Source organism: Chiloscyllium plagiosum, unplaced genomic scaffold (genome assembly GCF_037043375.1).
Source record: "Chiloscyllium plagiosum isolate Xiang-an unplaced genomic scaffold, Cpla_swu_hap1 HiC_scaffold_4, whole genome shotgun sequence".
Classification (NCBI taxonomy): Eukaryota; Metazoa; Chordata; class Chondrichthyes; order Orectolobiformes; family Hemiscylliidae; genus Chiloscyllium; species Chiloscyllium plagiosum.
The window spans coordinates 96,083,452-96,102,362 of NW_028270142.1; positions in this window are offsets into that span (position 1 = coordinate 96,083,452).

An 18,911-nucleotide genomic window follows, 5' to 3' on the forward strand; every position below is an offset into this window, starting at 1 on the left:
GCCTTTATTGGTCAGAGCATGGCTTATAGGAGCTGGGAGGTGATGTTGCAGCTGTACAGAACATTGGTTAGGCCACTTTTAGAAGACTGCATGCAATTTTGGTCTCCCTGCGAAAGGAAGGATGTTGTGAAACGTGAAAAGGTTCAGAGAAGATTTACAGGGATGTTGCCAGGTTTGGAGGGTTTGAACTAGAGGGAGAGGCTCCCTGGATTGTCAAAGGCTGAGGGGTGACCTTATAGAGGTTTATACAATCATGAGAAGAATGGATAGGGTAAATAGTCAAGGTCTTTTCCTCAGGGTGGGGGAGTTCAAACTAGAGGGCAGAGGTTTAAAGTGAGATGAGAAAGATTTAAAAGGGACCTAAGGGGCAACTTTTTCACGCAGGAGGTGGTATGTATATGGAATGAGCTGCCAGAGGAAGTTGTAGAGGCTGGTACAATTACAACATTTAAAAGGTATCTGGCTGGGTTTATGAATAGGAAGGGTTTAGAGGGATATGGGCCAAATGGGACCAATTTACTTAGGATTGGTTAGCATGGACGAGTTGGACCGAAGGATCTGTTTCCAGGCTGTATATCTCAATGACTGTATGACTCAAAGTAATAATGGTGAGTGATCACACGCTCATATTGAAAATGGAAGTCATTTGGTAACTCTTTGGTAACAGTTACTATAACAGGTCCATGTGATTGAACATATAATGCTGCCAAGGATCAACTCTTGGGGATACAAGTTTAAAAAGGCCAAATAGAAGCTCGGGAGGAGTTTGAATAGATGCACCAGGAGAATCATTTCTTCTCATCTCAGAATACCACCTTGAACAATGTGTAAAAGAGCACATAGATGGAACACTTCAAAAATTAGCAAAGAAAATATCCTAAATGAATCAGAGTCAATTCATTGTGAAATAAGGAAGAAAAAGAAGCTTTGACAATATTTGATGAAAAATTCTGGAAATATTCAAAAGAGTGATCAGATGTGTGTAAGGGGAAATAGATATGATTATAGCTGTGCACTAGAGCAAGAACATCTTCTCAGTGCCATTAAATAAGTTAACAGCCTGACAAAATATAAGGATGTAAATGAAATGAATGAGAAGAATATATCGACTGTATGAGCAATTAATATTTTTTGACACAATTGCATGATCAATCCTCCAGAAATGCATCCATGTGCATCTGTTATTTTTGAATTGCTATTCCTTACTCTTGTGTTTCTCTCCGGTCTTGCTTCTTTTCCAAACTTTGCATTACTGCTGACCCTATCTTTTCTCTTTTTTCAGATGAGAAAGGAGAAAATATTGTGCGGTGCTGCAGGGAAGGGGTCACCAATGGTTGCTAACTGCATGGAGAATGGAGATCACAAGGAAAATCCTTGAATCTTTTATAATGCTTCAACCTTTTACTTCTGTCATGTCCACTGTTTTCTCATTTCCTCTTATTCTTAGCCAGCTTTCAGAACCATCACGCCTACATTCACTCCCAATTGAAGCCTCACTTCAATCATGTGTTGTTCTCCTTTCCCTGGTTCAACTGCAACTTATTTCACTCATTACCTTGGTGGTGGAGCAACTATTGGAAGCAGTTCTGAGGGTCAGGATTAACCTGCACTTGGAGAATCAGGAATTAATCAAGCATGGTTTTGTAAAGTGGACATCATGCCTGATTAAATTTGATTGAATTTTTTGAAGAAGTGACCAGGTGTGTGGATGAGAGCGAAGCTCTTGGTATAGTCTGCTTGGAATTCAGACTAAGCAGATTCCGCAGAGGAGACTGATACTGAAGGTAAGAGCCAATAGGATTCAAGGAAATTTGTCAAATTGTATTCAGAATTGGCTGTGTGGCAACAAGCAGAGGGTGATGGGTGATGGCTAAGGGGTGTTTTCCTACTTGAAAGTCTGTGTTGATTGGGGTCCTACAGGGGTCAATGTTGGGACAGTTGCTTTTTGTGGTTTATATAAATGATTTAGCCAAATGTAGGAAGGTTGACCAGTATGTTTGCAGATAAACTACAGGAGGATATAGATGGGCTGGTCAGATGGGTAATGAGTAGCAAATGGAATTCAATCCTGATTAAGATAAGGTAATATAGGACTTAAACATCAGGAGAATTAAACAGGGTATACTTCCAAAATATGAGACCAGATGGATCTAACACAGCACACCTCTACTGATTACCAAAAATACACAAACCTGGGGGCCCCCTCAGACCCATAGTCTCTCTACCTGGCACACCAACATACAGACTAGCCAAGGAACTCCACCAAAAACTATAACACCTAATTGAAGATTCACGCCACTCCACTCACTCTATCCAAGAATTTCTGAACAACATCAAAGACATCAAGATAGAAGAGGACAAAATAATGGTCTCCTTTGATGTTAGAGCCCTTTTCACATCAATTAACATCGACCTGACCAAACAAACACTGGTGTCACTATTAGGAAAACCAGGACCACAAACACCAGACAGCACCAACCTCATCAGCAAAGACAACATCCTGAAAATAATGGACCTGTGCCTAACCACCCACTTCACATTCAATAACAAAACCTACAAACAAGTCAATGGAGCATCCATGGGATCACCAATATCAGGGCTCATAGCAGAAGCAGTAATGCAGAGACTTGAACAGGCTGCCCTCCTATCTATCCAACCCAAACTTTTGGTCCGCTATGTAGATGACACCTTTGTCATCACAAAACAAAACACATTAAAGGAAAGATACAACACCATCAACAATATCCTGGCAGGCATAAAATTCACAAAAGAGGAGGAGAATGTCAACAGACTCCCATTGCTAGACGTGACAGTTGAACATACAGTTAACGGAGAGCTTCAAACCAGCATCTACAGAACGCACACAGACCAAATACTTAACTTCAGAAGCAATTATCCCAACACCCACAATTGGAGCTGCATCACGACATTATTTTAATGAGCTACATCACACTGCAGCACCCAAGAACTACAAACAGCAGAAGAAGAATATCTATACAATGGTTTCAAGAAAATCAAGTACCCAATAAGCACAATCCGCCGATTCCTCAGAAACAAACCCAAACAAGCAGACACAACGCAACCAAAAACTGTAGCCGTATTACCTTACACCAAAGACATATCAGAAATGACTTGCCGACTACTAAGACCCCTTGGCATCATGGTAGCCCACAAACCTACCAACACACAAACAGTGACTAATGAACCTAAAGGATCCATTAGATACTACCAGCAAAACACATGTCATTTACAAAATACCCTGCAAGAACTGTAGAAAACACTACATTGGACAAACAAGCAGGAAACTTGCCACCAGGATACATGAACACCAAGGAAATGACCCACTATCACTAGTTTCTACACATACAGACAAAGAAGGACACCACTTTAACTGGGACAACACACACACATCCTGGGACAGGCGAAACAAAGACATGCATGAGAATCTTTAGAGGCATGGCATTCTAACCAGAGGTCCATCAATAAACACATTGCCTTAGATCCCATCTACCTTCCCTTGGAAAAAAAGAACCAGAAATGACATCATCCACCTTAAGAAATGAAGACCTATAAATAGAGAGATGGGACATACCGCCAGCGCTTCACCAAAGACTCACTGATGATGTTACCTAGTCACGGTGATGAAACATCTGAAAACAAACCTTCCAGCTCAGCGAGCTAACTTACATACTTATGAGGTAATACACTTGGGCAGGACAAATAAGGCAAGGGAAGCAGTGAGGATCAGAGGTAATTTGATGTGCATGTATTTGATGTCTTTTAAGGTATCAGAACAAATGGAAAAAGTAGTTGAGAAGTCATTTGGTGTCCTTGCCTTTATTGGCCAAAATTGATAAACAGTAGACTGGAAGGGCACAGCAAACCAGGCAGCATCAGGAGGTGGGGAAGTCAATGTTTCAGACATAACCTGAAGAAAGGTTATACCCAAAACATTGACTTCTCCACCTCTTGATGCTGCCTGGCTTGCTGTGTTCTTCCAGACTCTTGCCTGTCTACTTTGGATTCCAGCATCTGCAGTTTTTTTGTCTCTAACTTTATTAACCAAGGTGTAAAGTTTAAGAGCATAGGGGTTATATTGGAACTATATAAAACATTGGTAAGGCCAGTTAGAATACTGTGTGCAATTTTAGAATCCACTTTATAAGAGAGATGTGATAACACTGAAGAGGATGCAGAGCAGATTTGGAGAGTTATGAAGAGATTAGATAGACTGGGGTTGTTTTCCCCAGAGTAGAATAGATTTGGAGGGGTCATGATTGAGATAGAGTCATGATATGAGGGGCATAGACAAGGTAGACAGGAAGAAATGTTTCCCCTTGAAGGGGAATTAATGACCAGGGCCAGGATTTTTAAAGTAAGGAGCAGAAGTTTTACAGAAAATGTGAGGGAAGCTTTTTTTTAACCCAGAGGGTTGTGGGAATCTGGAACTCATTGTCAGCTAAGGTGGTGCACACACTATCATAATATTTAAAAAATATTTAGATGTGTAATTGTGATGCCAAGGGAAAAAAAGGTATAGGCTAGGCGAGATTCAAATAATTAGGTGGTTGATTTTGACTGGCATGGACACAGTGGGTTGAAGGGTCTTTTCTTTGCTGTAGACCTCTAGGATGCTAATCTTTCCCATTCACTCCTGTTCTCCCACTTTCTCCCATAAAGTTGCAACAGACCAGAGATCTTGTACCCTCCATTCTTTCTATCTCCCTCTTGTCCTCATTTCCTTTGTGAATCCCTCAAATAGGGTTTCAAACATATTTTATTAGTGATTGGAAAGGAAATATATACACTGTTTTTTTTCTCTCTATCTGTCTCTCTCCATCTTACAGCTGTTACAGTTGAATTACAATCTGTCCTTTCTGGCTTTTACAATCAGGGTATTTAATTTTTCTAAACACATTCTCCAACTTGGTCTGCTTCAACAAGGCACAGGTGGTACATTTAGTTTGCACTGAAACAAATCATTTTTGTTCAGAACTGAACTAGCATTAAAATGAGGAAAGGCACTTTGGGATTTCAGTTGAACTTTTCTCATTGATTCACTGTCATTTCACTTCTTCATACTAATTGATGCACTTTACAGATGTTGCTCCTTATTTCTTTTCATATTATAATATGATGCATACGTAAGGGCTTATTTACATTTTTCTTGCAAGAATGTTTATAAAAATACTTAACATAAAACTGGTTCTTTCTGAATGGTTGGGGGCAGTAATCATTCGTGGACATAATACAATAGAGCAGCCGGAGTAGCAGTGATTAGCTCTAACGGACAAGGTATTGAACTGGTGGATGACTGACAGTAAATGTCACAATATTCCCAACCTTTATGGCATTATGAAAATTCAGGTACATACTTGGTTCAATTCAGAAATCAGATATTTATATTTGTTTATCTTTAGTGATGTTCCTTCGAGTAAAGCAATTATAGACTGCAAGATATATATTCAGAGAGTTTTATTAACATTTCCACTGCCCATGGTCTATGTATTTACAACATTTTGCTCAAGAGTTTCCCAGAAGTCACAGACATTTAATTTGCCTGCGCCATTCTGAATGTAAAGTTCAGATTGTTGTTTCTAGTCAAGAGATGCAAAATAATTCTCATCCAAACTTCTGACTCGTTCATTTGCATGATTGATTCAGTGATTGATGGGAAAGATTAAGTTGCTTGTCAGCTGCTCACATGAGTTTGTATGCACTTGAATTCTGGAAATCTTGTTCTACTTACATTTTATTTATTCAGATAATGCTTTGTGAACTTAATTGATTGTGCTTTTGCATGCATTCCAATCAAGTTTAGTTTAATTTCCAGTTTTGCATAGTTAAACAGCATACAAATGGACAAAATCATAAAATATTGATGCTCATATTTTTGATCAAACAAAAAGATTTGATGGTGTAAGCCTTCCTTAACTTTGCACTTTACATATGTGCTGTCAACACTGAGAAAAAACATTAGCGACAAATGGAATGTATGACCTGAAAAACTTAAAGTTAAAAGCTCTGCCTTGAATAAGAGCTTAATTTCTTTGATTCTTCTCTTTTTATTTTGCTAGTTGTGTATTGTTGAGCTTTTAACTTAAGCTTGCGCAAAATAATTTACAGTTATCATTTCATCAATTGAAAAAGACATCATAATGCTAGTTTACCATTAATTGAATGGAAAGATTACTACAAATAGGATCAGTCCATACAACCCCACAAGAAAGTATTGCTGAAATGGTAAAGTTTATGAATCAACTGGAAAAGATTCACTTAAGGAAATATCTCTTGTAAATGATTAAGCTTCCATGAAATACATCAAGTTCTATTAGTTGAAGCAGTAGATCATAGTCATGTGAGAATCTTGCCATTGCTGTTAAAAATTCTGATGAACTTAGCATTATTACTGGGGATGTTATTTTACAGAGTGGTTTTGATCCACAGACTTCAAACAGAAGAGGTCACAATACTGTCTGAAGCAATAGAAATATAGCCTGTTCCAGTTCAAACTGATAAAAGGAACATACTGTGAATACTGGGGATCTTAAATAAAAGCAAAGTGTTGGAGAATCTCAGTGGTCTGGCAATAGCTGAGGAGAAAGAAATACAGCTAGTGTTACAAGACTGATATGACACTTATTCAAAACTTCACAATTCTGAAGAAGTTATATTGGATTCAAAATATTAACTTTGTTTCTGTCTCTCTCTAGATGCTGTCAGACATGTCAAGTTTTTCTAACTGATCATGTCTGTTCTATACAATGCTGGAGATTGTGGATTTTTTCCTTGTCCTCTGATCTATTTTCACCACAGAACAATACAAATAAATGAGGTGCAATTTTTTTTTACTGATTTCAATCACTATAGTGTAGGAGTTCAATTTTGGTTCCTGAATTATCATTACATTCATATTATGTGACCATGCATAATCCATATGATGTTAAGACATAGGAGCAGAAATTAGGCCATTCGGCCCATTGAGTCTGCTCCGTCATTCAATTATGGCTGACAGGTTTTTCAACCCCATTTTCCTGCTTTCTCCCTGTAACCTTTGATTACTTTGGCAATCAAGAGCCTGTTTATCTCTGTTTTAAATATTCTCAATGACTTGGTCTCCACAGCCTTCTGTGGCAATGAACTCCACAGATTCACCACTGTCTGGCTAAAGAAGTTTCTCCATATTTCCATTCTAAATGGCCTTCCCTACTCTAAGACTTTGTCCTCAGCTCCTCGTCTCTCCTGCCAATGGAAACATCTTCCCACTATCCACTCTGTCCAGGCCATTCAGTATTCTGAAAGTTTCAGTCAGATCCCTCGTCATTCGTCCTAAACTCCATTGAGTATATCCCATACTTCTCAAACATTCCTCATATGTTAAGCCTTTCATTTTCTGAGATCGTTCTTGTGAACTTCCTCTGGACCTGCTCCAGAGCTAATACATCTTTCCTGAAGTATGGGGCTCAAATTTGCTCACAATGCTCTAAATGTGATCTGACCAAAGCCTAATAAAGCCTCACCTCTGCTTTTATATTCTAGTCTTCTTGAAATGAATGACAACATTGTATTTGCCTTCCTAACTGCAGACTACCGGCTATGTATATCGGCAAAGTCATCCAACGACTTTAGGGGTTCATTATATATGTATTTTGCCAGGCTAGCAGTTTTATTTTGGGGGTATACTTTGGGCAATTTTCAAGGCTTTGAGAAACCTCATTGTCTTTAAATAATCTTCATAGGGAAGATCCTTCAATGGGAAAATTCATAGAACAATGGGGGTAGACACCTTAAGATACCCGACACAACATTTGTGTAGGGTAGTAGAGGCAGTCACGTTAGATTCATTTAAGATACACCTGGATAGATGCATGAGTAGGTGGGGAGGAGAGGGATACAGATGCTTAGGAATTGGGCAACAGGTTTAGACAGTAGATTTGGATCGGCTCAGGCTTGGAGGACCGAAGGGCCTGTTCCTGGGCTCTAAGATTTCTTTGTTCTTTGCTCTTTTTCAATATTGAAGTCATTAAAATTTATTTCAGTTAGATTTAAGGGTTAGAATAGAACATCAAACACTTCCTTTTCAATACCTATTTTTCTGGATTTTTATGTTGAGGCTTGACTTTCACAGACCTTGAAAAATTATTAACATTAACATTATTAAACTAATTTTCTTATATTATATGCTAATTGCTTTTTCATTGAAACATATTGAAGCAAAATGTTAAATATGGATGTGTTATAAGGTGCATGCATTAATGTCACAGCTGACAAAATTGCACATTTTTCCTTATTTGTCAAATGGTTTAGTAAGTCCTGTGCAAACAGTGACAGACTTACTAATTCCTTTGGGTAATTTCTGACAGCTGCCACTACTATTGGACATAGTTAGCTTTAGCAATGGATGGCTCTTTTTAGGCAATATTGCTTTGGCATTTCAATCAACAGCTAATGTGCATTTCAAGATTAATGTTTTTTTTTAAAAATCTTACATGGTATTTTATAGTTTATTGTTGGGCATCACAAATCTTTCAGTTAGATTAAGTCACCCTATTTATGAAATTGATTGTAGGGTTAGATCATCATAACAACCTGATTAAATTATTTCCAATCACTGCTTTAATATTGACCCTGCTGCCTGGACCCAAGTGTTGTCAGGATAATAAACCACTGCCATAAATAGTGTGGACACAATTTACAATGGATTTGACTAATCCAGCAGAAGTCCATGATGTAAATCAAGATAGAAAATAAAGGAAGAATTAGATATATTGCATATTCAAGATTGGAATATTTGGTCTAACAGTTAATTCACACGTAAAGCCAATTTGTCTTATAAATGAAAATCAGCAAATGTCTGATGTGTTTTCAAATTCTTATTTATTTCTGAGAGTAAACTAGACACTAATAAGAGTGAGGAAATTTTAAAGTAGCTGATATCAACATAGGAAATATACTAGAGAGGTTTAAGGTTTCAAAAATTGACAAATCCCCAAATCTGACACTCAACATCCTAGAAGCTACAGAGATAATGGATTGCATTGGTTACTATTTTCAAGAAAATCCCTAGATTGTTGAATCAACCCAATGGATTGGAAATTAGAAAATACAATACTGCTATACAAGGACAGAAGTTATTAAATAAATTTTAACAATATATTTAGAAACCCTGGCCAGACCAGATTGGCAATATGGATTTACCAGTTGAAAAATGTCAGGCAAAAGCCCTTCATCAAGAATAAGGCTGGGAGCCTCGGGTGGAGAGATAAATGGGAGAGGGTGGGGCTGGGGGGAAGGTAGCTGAGAGTTCAATAGGTGGATGGAGGTGGAGATAAAGGTAATAGGTCGGAGAGGAGGACGGAGCGGATAGATGGGAAGGAAGATTGACAAATGGGACAGCTCATGAGGATGGTGCTGAGCTGGAAGTTTAGAACTTGGCGAAGGTGGAAGAGAGGGAAAATGAGGAGACAGGTGAAGATGCAACAAGATGTATTCATGAAAGGGAAGATAGAAATTTATATCTTAAGGGCTAATCTTCTATAAGATATAGTACTAATTGTCTGCAGTTTTGCATTTTACTTATAGTAACTGGCTTAACTGGTTCTTGTAATTATCTGCTAGGAGAATGATTTGAATTCCCACAGATTAAGTAAGTTTAGTGCTTCCTTACAAAGTGCACAGCTGTAAAGTGCAAACTTTAAGTTTGATGGTGAGGAAGATGGTGCCATTTTCTTTCTCTGTCATCAGCCTTAAGGAGACCAAGAGTTGAATGATGTACAAGAGGGTGAAGTTTGACTTTCAAGTGTGACATTGCAGGGAAAACATATAAGCTCATCAGGAAGGTGCCAGCATGAGACATGAGACTGTGTAGTAAGTGAAACGAGCTGAGTATTTATGTTTTCCAATCTTTAAAGTAAAAATTGGTGTAAAAAAGTAAAGTAAAGTAAAAAGTGTAAGGAAGCAGGAAGGGTCGCTGATATTTATTTCATATTCTTTAAACTATCAGAAGTAAATGAAAAGACAGTACTTTCAATGTAAGTCATTATATAGCAGCTTGGCCAGGTGGAATGCTCCTCCTATGTGATGGGTCCCTGATTTCCCACTTCCAGTGTCCCTGGTGATTATGTGTGCAGGAAGTATCTCCAGCTCTCAGATTGAGAGCAATAGCTAGAGTCAGTGTTGAGCATCTGCCAGGCTGAGGTCTTCATCAATAGCACATATGGTAAGGTGGACTTGCTGCAGGTAAAGAGTACACTGGCAGCACAGTGCTTGCCATACAGATTGAAAAGCACTAGGCATGTAATATAGGAGTGTCTTTCCCTCTGACAGATTTTCTTTTTTGGATACTGTTGGTGGCAATAATGACTGAGCTGTTCAGGGAGGGGACAACAGTGGGATAGCGATGGTTATAGGCGATTCTATATTAAGGAGAAACAGAAGGACATTTCTGGGTGAGGGAGCTTGTAGTCTATCCTACAGAGGGATGGGGTCCTGCAAGCTGAATAGGGGGTTACGAAGCAAATTAAACATCAGGATCTCAAAAGTAATCACAGGATTACCCTCAGTGCCTAGTAAGGCCAGGAATAGGAGACTGTACGAATGTGTGATTGGGGGCATTAGATTCTTGAGGCATTTGGACTGATTCTGGCGAAGATGGGATCTGTATAAGCTGAACAGGTTGCATCTCAGTAGGATCAGCAACAAAATCCACACAAAAGCAATCACCAGTCCTGCATGGAGGGCTTAAACTGAAATGGCAGTGAGACAGTAGCACGATTGGGGAGATACGAGTGAGGAAACAAAGATACAAAAGTAAGGAGCAAAGATGGATGTTGTAAGAATTGAGACAGACAGCAAATAAGGCTATTGTACAAAATCGGTATAAAACTGTCTAGTGGGATGACATCTGAGTGCTTGCAGCATTCACAATAAGGTAAATGAATTAGCACTGCAAATAGTTGACGTGAGGATGGTTCCATTGAGGGACAAACAGGAAACATGATATGTTCGAATTGGTTTTGTGCAACGATAAGAGTTTAATTAATAATCTTGTCATGAGATGCCCTTTAGGATAAAATGACTATAACATGATAGAATCCTTCAAGGGGATAGAAAATGAAGTTGTCTAATCCAAAACTAACATCCTAAATCAGAACAAAGGAAACTATGAAATTATAAGGTTGAGTTGGCTGTGACTGACTTCCTTAAGTAAAATGCATGATAGTGGTTAATATTTAAGGAACAAGTAAATGCATTGCAACTATTACACATTTTTTTGAGCAAAATAGAACAACAAGAAAAGCAGCCCAGCCATAACTAACAAAAGTAATTTGAGGTTATCTTTAGATCCAAAGTGGAGTCATATAAAGTTGCTAGAAAGTCTGGCAAACCTGAGAACGAGGAGATATTTAGAATTCAGCAAAGGAGCACCAAGATCTTGATTTAAGAGGGGAGCACATAGAGTATGAGAACAAACTTGTAAGGAACATAAAACAGACTGTAAGAGGATCTGAAAGGAAAAAGATTAGTGAAGACAAATACAGGCCCTTTATGGTCTGAAATAGGAGAATGGATAATGGAGATCAAAGAAATAACAGAGTAATTAATTAAGTGCTTTAGTTCTGACTTCATAGAAGGCAACACAAATAAATTCCCAGAAACACAAGGGAATTAAGAGCCTTTTGAGAAGGAAATTACTTTTAGGAATTTTTTTTTCACTAGTTAATGGAACTGAAAGCTGATAAATCTCCAAGACCTGGTAATCTACATATCAGGGATCAAAAAGAGGTCATCATGGATATAGTCACTGCATTTGTTGACACTTCCAAAATTCTTGAGGGTAGATTAAAGGGTAGCAAATATAAATATTCATTAATAGTTGGGGAGAGGAAGTACCAGTTACCATAACATCAATAGTAAGAAAAATGCTTGAGTCTATTATAAAGGCTGTGATAACAGGATACTTTGGAAATACCAATGGGATCATACAACTTAGCATAACAGCAGCTGTCAAGGTGTGCTGGGGAAAGACTACTGAGTAAGGTCCTACTGCTGAAGAATAATGAGGGTCCATTCAGTAATTGGGCCCCACCAATGCCTCAGCTAAATGCCAAGAGGCTGGACAGTTAACAGAGAATTATGAACATCAACGACTCAGTTTGCTTTTGGAAAGTAAAAATAGTATACATCTGAATGGCATCATTAACTGTGCATGTACCGAAGTTTTCTATGAATGAAGTTTTTTTTAAATAAAGAAAACATAGATTTGGAAATGGAAAGTCATGTTTGAAAACCCTATTGGAGTATTTTGAAGGCGTAACTAATAGAATGGGTGAAAGGAAGTACCAGTGGCTGTGAGGTATGTGGATTTTCAGAAAGTTTTCAAAACCTTTTTAATAGCATCCCACATAAAAGAATAATGTGCAAAAACAAAGCACATAGGGTTAGTGGTAATATACTGTCTTGGATTGAGAATGGTTAGCAGACAGTCACCAGAGAGTAAGAATAAAATGTGCTTCTTCAAATGGAAGATGGTGACCAGTTGGGTACTGCAGGGACCAATGCTTGGGGCCCCACCTATTCACCATTTACAGAGGAGCCTCGATTATCCGAATATCAGATAATCCGGCAAGATCACAATGTCCCGATGTTTGGCTGAACTGTTATCTGACATTTGATTATTTGGTGTTTGATTAACCGAACGAAATACTCTCCACCCGTGACCTTCAGATAGTCGAGGTTCCTCTGTAATCAAAACTTGGTGGGATTGAGTGGTGAGAGTCGAAAGTGTGGTGCTGGAAAAGCACTGCAGGTCAGGCAGCATCTGAGGAGCAGGAGAGTTGACATTTCGGACAAAAGACCTTCATCAGGAATGGCATTCCTGATGAAGGGCTAATGCCTGAAACGTTAATTCTCCTGCTGCTCGGATGCTGCCTGACCTGTTGTGCTTTTCCAGCACCACCCCTTTTGACTCTGACTATTCAGCATCTGCAGTCCTCACTTTCTCCAGGATTCAGTGGTGAGGATTATACAAAAAGACTCGAAAGAAATTTAAACAAGTGTGAAGTTTTCCACTGTGGTAGGAAAATCAGAATAGCAAAGTATTATTTAAGTGGTGATAAATTGGGAAAAAATCGATGGACAAAGGGTATTTTTGTACACCAGTCACTGAAAGCAAACATGCAACAAGCAGTTAGGAAGGCAAATGCTATGTTGACCTTCATCACAAGAGATTTTGAGTTGGGGAACAAGGCTGGATGAGACCATATTTTACCATATTGTGCGTAGTTTTGGTCTCCTTATCCAACAAAATATGTACTCAGTTTTAGGGAGTGAGCACAGGTTCAGCAGACTGATTCCTTAGAGAGCAAATTTGTTGAATGTGGAGAGATTGGGTTGGCTGGGCCTGTATTCACTGGAGTTTAGAAGAATGAAAGAGGGTCTCATTGAAATTTGAGCCTATATTCATCAGAATTTAATAGATTTTAAGTTGTCAATGAATTTCTGGTAGGAAATGCTCACTTTCATTTGGACCGACACAGCAGAATGAAGCCTTGCAAATTTTTATCAGTTAGATTTATTTGAAGTTTCCCAGAATGACCAAGCTGTAGAAACTTCTGGTGATTGTGATGGAAGGGTTTCCTTGTACAGTAAGGAGAAATCCTGCGGTGAGACACATATCTACGTATTCCTTGTGGGTCCAAAAGAGGACTCAAAGGAAATTAAGCAACTCATGTTTAATAATCACCTCTGCTCCCAATTATCTTCATACTTTACCTCACTGGACCACCTCAGACGTTTGACTATTCGTCAGAGCTGCAATGCAGTCAGATCCTAGCATTCCAGACTGTATGTTTAAAGCTTTAGGCAGGTTCCTCCCCTTTTTGATCAGAAGAATAGGTTTAAATTTAATTTGTAAGAAGGTAGTTGGAACACAATTGGTAACCTGCTTGTTTAATGTTAACTTCTAAATGACCCAGTTTAGACTGAGTATCTAGAGTGGAATTGATTCCATTATCTTACGGATATCAAAGTTATAATTAAGTATAATTCTCAACAGTCAGGGTGGGCAATTTTAACCCTACCTACCATTGGAAATCTAATGAAATTAGGTGAAAACCTAGTTTTACACAGCTCTTGATCAATATTCTGCATTAGTATTTGTTTATACATTAAAACAGTGGGAGTTACCTTGTGCTTCGCGCTTGGAGGATAGTGATTCAAAAAGACTTCAAGAACACTTCATTGGCTATTAGAACCCTCCCCCCTTGGCCCGCCATTGCTGTGACTGGACTGCCCAATTTGAGGCACACTATAGGCTTAATTCAAATTCAAAGTGGGATTCTCTGATTTACAAAGATCTCAGTTTGCAATTTTGGGACAGCATTGGATGATTGTGTGCTGACAATGTTGTACCCTGTGTCAGCTGCTGGTGCAGCAAGAGAGCAGCTGAGAGGTAATTTTTTATGTAATTTTGCCAGCTAGAGCACCAGTCTGGGCTTCTCTCATTCCTGTTCCCTTCTTAGCTTAGACTTCCCATGACACACTCATCTTCTTCTAGTCAGGCCTCTCAATACTGAGTTGGCCTAAGGTTGGCGAGCTGCTGAAGAGCCCACAATCTACTAGATGAATTCAAATGGGGTTAATTTTGAAGCTTAATTACTTTAAGTCAAAAAATGGCAGTTAAGCTACGAGTTGTGAGGAGCTCGACAGTCAAATGTCTTCTTACCCTCAGCATCTGATGGATCTTGGGAACCAGTGAGACCTTGTTAAGTGGTGATCTAATATACTGTGGATGGGTATGAATGTCAATAGCAACTTCATGTTCATTCTTACAGGTGAATAGGAACATGTTCCTCATCTGGGGTGTTTGGCACTGGGTACATAGCTTGTTAAGATCAATTTGTGCCTAGAAGTTTCCAATGCAGATAGGGAAGGATTCTACAGATGATTAAGTTTTGGATGAGTTTCTGGCTTAGGATTTCTTCTTTCATTTTCTCTGCCTCTGATATGTGTTTGCTTTCGAAGGAGTCTGCACTGTTCTCTTCATTTGGTTGTGCCATCTGCAGTGATTCTGGGTGAGCATCTCCAAGGAGTTTAATGCATACATAAACTATATGCATATCTGAAGAAAGAGGTCAATAAAGAATATTAAGAGGAAAGATTTACAAATAATACAAATCAATCTGCAAATTTCGAGCAATTACATAGCAGAAATTAGTTATCGTTCAAATTAATATGTAATTTAGTCCAGCAGATCAAGGCTTGTGCTCTTGAACAGATTCTAAGCAGTTATCGTAACATTAATGTTTTATCTGTGTTTCAAAACTAAAGGGTCAAGAAGCATGATACAATGCTTCTCTTTCCCAGACCATGGCTTAAGCTATAAGGAAAGGATGAATAGACTGGACTGTTTTCCCTGGAACCTCAGAGGCTGATGGATTGCCTTACAGAGGTTTGTTAAGTCATAAGGGGCATGGATAGAGTACATAGACAAGCTCTTTTCTCTGGGGCAGGGAATCCAGAACTAGAAGGCGTAGGTTTAGGGTGAGAGGTGAAAAATCTAAAAAGGATCTCAGGGGCAACCATTTCATTCAGAGAGTGGTGCATGTATGGAATGAGCTGCAGAATAAGTGGTGGAGGCTGATACAGCATTTGAAAGGCATCTGGATTGGTATATGAATTGGAAGGGTTTAGAGGGATATGCGCAAAATGCTGGCAATTGGGACTAGCTTAGTTTAATATATCTGGTCAGCATGGACGAGTCGGACTGAAGGGTCTGTTTCAGTGCTGTACATCTCAATGACTCTATGACTCTAAAAAGAAATTGAAGCAAAGTAGATCAACAAGTTTTGAATAAGCTCCAAGCCACACACCATCCTGACTTGAAACTAGTTTGTTTTGTTCATTCATAGCATGGGGGCACTGCTAGCTAGGCCAGCATTTATTGCCCACGCCTAATTGCCCAGAGGATAATTGCTGTGGGTCTGAAGTCACATTTAGGCCAGACCAGGTAAGGGCAGCAGTTTCCTTCACTAAAGGACATTAGCGAACCAGATGGGTTTTTTTCCAACAATTGACAATGGATTCATAGTCAGCATTAGACTCTTAATTCCAAATATTTGTTGAATTCAAATTTCACCATCTGCTGTGACAGGATGTGAACCTAGATTCCCAGAACATTATCTGGGTCTCTGGATTAACAGTCCAGCAATTAATACTACTGGACCACTGCCTCCCCCGGGAGAAAAGAAATTCTCCTTCTCTCTGCCTTAAATGAGTGATCTTTGGTTTTGGACTGTAAAGGGAGGACAGCAATAAAAGGAACAGTAAGTACAGGGCTGAAGGTGTTGTATTTGAAAGCATGCAATATATGAAATAAAGATTGAAATTGACAGATATGATGTGGGGCATCAGAGAGACATGGCTCCAAGGGGATCTGGACTAGAAGCTAAATATACAAGGATATACATGCTATCAAAAAGACATGCAGATGGGCAGAGGGGTTGCCTTATTAAGAAATGAAATTAAATTGATAGTAAGAAATGACATAGGGTAAAATGATGTAGAATCTGTTTGGGTAGAGTTAAGGAGCCACAAAGGTTAAAAAAAAAATAGGAGTTATGTACAGGTCTCCTGTAGTGAGGATGTGGGATAAGATACAGCAGGCAATAGTAAAAACATGTAAGAAAGACAAGGTTACAGTGATCATGGGGTATTTCAATATGCAGGTAGTCTGGGAACATCTTGTTGGTAGTGAATTGCAAGAAAAGGGATTTGTGAAATATCTATGAGTAGGATTTTTGGAGCAGCTTATGGTGAATCACACCAGGGAACAGGCAATTCTGAATTTGGTATCGTGCAATGAGGCAGACTTGGTAAGAGACCTTAAGGTGAAGGAACCTTTAGGAGACAGTGACCACAATATGATTTAATTTACTCTGCAGTTTGAGGGGAAAATGTTGGAATCAGCTGTAACAGTTTTACAGTTAAATAAAGGCAACTACAGAGGCATGAGGGAGGAGTTGGCCAGAAGCTGGGGAGAGGAGCCTAGCGGGAAAGACAATGGAACAACAATGGCAGGAGTTTCTAAGAGCAATTCGGGAGATACAGCAAAAATTCATGTTAGGAGAAAGAAGCATGGTTCAGTGAGGATGAGGCAACCATGGTTGACCAGGGAAATCAGGGACAGCATAAGAGCAAAACCGAAAGCATGCAATGTAGTGAAGGTTAGTGAGAAGCCAGGGGTTCAGTAAACCTACAAAGTGCAGCAAAAAAGAAATACGGAAAGAGATTAAATATGAGGGTAAGCTAGCCTGTTGCAAGAGTTTTTTGAGATATATAAAGGGCAAAAGAGAGGCAAAACTGCACATTGGGCCACTGGAAAATGATATGAGAGAAGTAGTAATGGGGTACAAAGAAATGGCAGACAAACTGAACAAGTACTCCGTGTTAGTCTTCATGGTGGAAGACACAGGTAACATTCCAAAAATTCAAGGGAGTCAGGGGGCAGGGGTGAGTCTGGCAGTCATCACCAAGGAGAAGTTGCTAGAAAACTGAAAGGTCTGAAGGTGGATACATCACCTGGACCAGATGAACTACACCCCGGAGTTCTAAAGGAGATAGCTGAAGAGATAGTGGAAGTGTTAGTGGTGATCTTTCAGGAATTACTGGAGAGGACTGGAAAATCACTAATGTAACCCCCCATTGTTTAAGAAGGGAGTTAAGCAAAAACCAGGAAATTACAGGCCGATTAACCTGACCTTGGACATTGGTAAGATTTTGAAATCCATTGTAAAGGAGAACATTTTTGAATACTTGGAAATGCATGATAAAATAAGGCAAGTCAACATTGTTTCATCAAGGAGAGATCATGCCTGACATATCTGTTAGAATTCTTTGAAGAGGTAACGAGCAGGTCAGACAAAAGAGAGCCAATGGATATTATCTACCTGGACTGCAAGAAGGCCTTTGACAAGATGACACACAGGAGACTACCAAGTAAGATATAATCCCATGGTGTTAGAGGCAAGGTGCTAGCATAGATAGCTGTCTGGCAGAAAGCAGAGAGTGGGGATGAAAGTGTCCTTCTTTGGATGGTGTTCCGAAAGACTCAGCGTTGGGACCACAACCTTTCACTTTATACATTAATGATCCAGGTGAAGGAACTGAGGGCATTCTGGCTAAGTTTGCAGATGATACAAAGATAGGTGGAGGAACAGGTAGTATTGAGGGCGTGGGCAGAATGCAGAAGGATTTGGATAGATTAGGAGAGTGAGCGAAAAAGTGCCAGATGGAATATAATATGGGAGAGTGTGAGGTCATGTACTTTGACAGGGAGATTAAAGACATAGACTATTTTCTAAATGGGGAGAAAATTCAGAAATCTGAAGTGCAAAGTTACTTGGGAGGCATGTCCAGGATTCTCTTAAAGTTAACTGGTAGGTTGAGTCGATAGTTAGGAAGACAAATACAATGTTGGCATTTATTTCAAGAGGACTAGAATATCAAAGCAGGGATGTACTTCTGAAACTTTATAAGGCTCTGGTCAAACTGCATTTAGAACATTGTGAGCAATTTTGGGCCCCATATCTCAAAAGGATGGATAGGCTCTGGAACCGGTCCAGAGGAGGTTCACGAGAATGATCTGAGGAATGAATGGCTTAAAATATGATGAATATCTGAGGACTCTGGGACTATACTCAATGGAGTTTAGAAGGATGAGGGGCTACCTAATTGAAATTTATAGAATACTGAAAGATCTAAAGAGATTGGGTGTTGGGAAGATGTTTCCATTAGCAGGAGAGACTAGGACACAAGGACATAGTCTCAGAATAAGCAGAGGACCCTTTAACATAGAAGATAGAACTTAAAACATTACAGCGCTGTACAGGCCCTTCAGCCCTCAATGTTGC